Source organism: Morus notabilis, unplaced genomic scaffold, assembly GCF_000414095.1.
Source record: "Morus notabilis unplaced genomic scaffold, ASM41409v2 Scaffold699, whole genome shotgun sequence".
Classification (NCBI taxonomy): Eukaryota; Viridiplantae; Streptophyta; class Magnoliopsida; order Rosales; family Moraceae; genus Morus; species Morus notabilis.
The window spans coordinates 223,029-226,572 of record NW_010360714.1 but is presented as its reverse complement, the minus strand read 5'-3'; positions in this window follow the sequence as shown (position 1 = coordinate 226,572).

The window sequence follows — 3,544 nt, the reverse complement described above, 5'->3', positions numbered from 1 at the left end:
GGGAAAGAGATTTTGGTTCTTTTAGATATGTGAAGAGGATATTTTAAAAAAACCACTTTCTGTTTTTGAGACCAAGAGTTTCTTTTTCTTACTCACAAAAAGTTAAAATTAAATATCAAATATTACAGATTAAAGATTATAATTTATAGTTTATTACGATATTTGCATCTCAAGAAAAACTTTGGAATCTGAGAGTAAGGTCAATAAATTTGAGGAAATCTATTCCATAAAGAAAACAAAAAATAAAAAATTGAGGAAATCTATTCCATAAAGAAAACAAAAAATAAAAAATTGAGGAAATCTAACGGAGTCATCTCAATATCCGGAAGACAATATAATTAAATGAGCTGCTTACTTGGAGATAATAAGGAAATAGAAGGAAAAAGATCATGCAACGTGACAATAAATAATATGAGAAAAATAAATTATTAAAAAAAATACACACAAAAAAGGACTCAAATCCTCACAAGGAGTCCGAATACTATACAAACTAAAAAAAAAAGTCGGCTGAGCTGACGTATATATACATAGTGTGTGTATCGATGGCTGCAGCAAATATCCCACGTTTAGTAAACTTTCTTTTTGTTGCTCTCTGTAGTCTTTTAGTTCTCAAAGCTTGTATTTGATTCTTCCCAATTTACACTTTTCATCAAACATGAAATCAGCACGGAAAGGCGTCAAAATTTGTTGTGAAGTAACCGCAACTTTCTTCATCATTGTGGCTGTGGTATTCGTAACCTTATGGTTTACTACCCTCAAACCCAAAGAGCCGGAAATCACAGCCTACCTCGTTGGTCTAGAAAATATGAACCCGTTTTTATTGTTAACCATCAACAATGTCACATTAAACATGACCATAACATCGGAAGCTTCAAGTTCAGTAACGCGACGGCTTACGTGAATTATCACGGTGACGTTGTGGCTGAGGTTCCAATAGGGCAAAATCTTGTCCCTGCACGGGGCAAGCTTAACATCACTAGTTCTACCGATCTTATGGTGGGAAGAATAGTCGCGAATCTGATTTTCTTCGATGATGTTGGTAAGGGAAGCTTGAACTTGACTGCGACGGCTGCACTGCATGGCAAAGTTAGTTTATTATTCGAGTTTGTGAAGCTGCGGGCCACGACTTTTAGCACTTGTGATATCTCCTTTTTAGTTGCTTCTATGAATGTGAAATCTATGTGCATGTCCAAAATCAAGTTGTAATTTGTTTATTTTAGTTTTTATTTGCATTATCTTTTAAGAAAAAAATGGAGAATTTATCCTTAAAGTACATAAGTTAGACTTTTATTTCTTACTCTTTATAAATACCCTTTCTTTAGTGTAATTATTCGACTAAAAATATTATGAATTAAGAGTAAATAATAAAACTCTGACCTACACACTTTTAAAGGATATTTATCAAGATTACTCTTCTTTTAATTTTTATGGTTAGAAATAAAACCCATGTATTTTTTTTTCCTTGTCTTCAAGTTAGAGTACCCTATTTTGGCTCTTATTGTGATAGTTGGTGCTTAATGCTCATTTAGTTTGTTGACTTTTTATATACCAATAAATTATTAAATAGTTCTTTTTTCTTAATTTATCTGTTTTAGATTCTAATAGAATTGTGTAACCAATTAATCTTAAAAATAATATATGAAAACGTTCCCTACCTATTCTTGTATAAGATTAGTCATCACGATGATTTTCTAAAATTGTACTCTTTTCACAATTTTTTAGAATATAACCAATAGAAAAATGTGTGAGAATAAGCGTTGAGAAATAAAGTAGGACAGGAGTAAAGTAAATAGATGGTGATTAGAATTTAGAAAATAAATCAAGGTAAAATGATTTGAAAAAATGAAGAATTTATCTGTAAGAGTGCATAAGTCTGAAACTTTACTCGTTACTCTTGATAAATACCCTTTTGTTAGTGTAAGTATTTGACTAAAAAAGTAATGAATTAAAAATCTTAACCCATACACTTTTAAATGGTATTTATCAAGATTAACCCAATAAGAAAAACTTAGATCTAAAACAAAGATTGAATTGAGAAAAAAAAAAATTCTTTGGAATCTCTCTGATATCCCATATTCCTTTAAAATCCCATGTTTATTCCCTCATATCATTTAAATATTAATAAAAGAGAGAATTATTGAACTTACCCTCTTGATTTTTACCATTTACTCTTAATTAATATCATTTTGACTAATATAATTATTTGACTAAAAAGATATTAATCAAGAATAAGAGTAAAAATCTAAACTCATGCACTTTAAAACGTATTTATCTTCTTTTCTCAATATAAAAAGTATGTGGCATGTTATTGAAAATTGTTTGAAGGATGATACCCCTTTGACCGGATGAAATTTTAAAAATAAAGAGATTACCTTTCGCTTTTTAGTTAATTAATATTTAAGACGATCTCAATTATTTAATGTAGAACAGTAAATGAAATCTGAACATTTTCCAAATTATGACATGTAAGGAAGTTACTTATGTTATATCCTTTTATAAGTGCATAACAGACTATTTATATTATATCATAAAAGATAGAAACGTAGTATTTAAAATTATTTTTAAGACTGCATTAAAATTTTTAAATACGAGGAACATTCGAGTAAAGTTACTTCAATAGGACATATTAGAGTGATTTTTTTTAACAAGGAATATTTTAAATATAAAATTTTAATAAAATATATTATACCAAAACATACTTTTAATCAAAATATGTATTCCGCTCGAATATTATACCACTATAGATCAATCGAGCGTACTTAAGAAAAAATAATAATAGAATAAAATAAAAAACTGATTTAGGATGCATATATGAAAAGAAAAAAAATATGTAAAATGGGATAATTTGAGAAAACACATTTCAGTAAGCATTTACGAAAAAAAAAATTATGGAGACCATATATTTAATAAATAATACTTTTAAGAGATTGTAAGAAAATATATTTAAACATTTAATGGATCGCACACAAATAAATGAAATGAAATATAGAACTTTTGAGGAAACAAACAGAAACAAATATTTTTTTTAAGTAAAATAAAAAGAGCAAAACGATTAGGAAACTCGGCTTAAACAACAAAGCACGGATAAGAGGGGGGAAAAAAAAGGAAAGCAAAAACGAGCAAAACGACAAAATACTGTGACAATGTTTTTGAAAGGAAAAGGGAACTCCGCTTTATATATGTAGTATATATATAGAGTACAGATGTAGACATAGATAGATATAGAAGTATAGATGCATGAACATATCAATTTTTAGATCACGAAATAAGGAATATTCTCATATAAAAGCTCAACATTTATTCAAAAAGCAACTGTATTTGGATACATAAATTTACAGGGAAAAATTAAGCCAAATACATTTACAGGTGAAAACATGCGCTCATTCTTGCACAAATTACACACATTTGATCTCACGCCTACTCTTGCCTTTCCATTTTTCCATTAACATCTATCTACATCCGCAAACACTAAATCTAACACGACCCATCTTAGCTTCTTCTGCTTTTTTTTTTTTTTTTTTTTTTTTTTTTTTTTTTTTTTTTT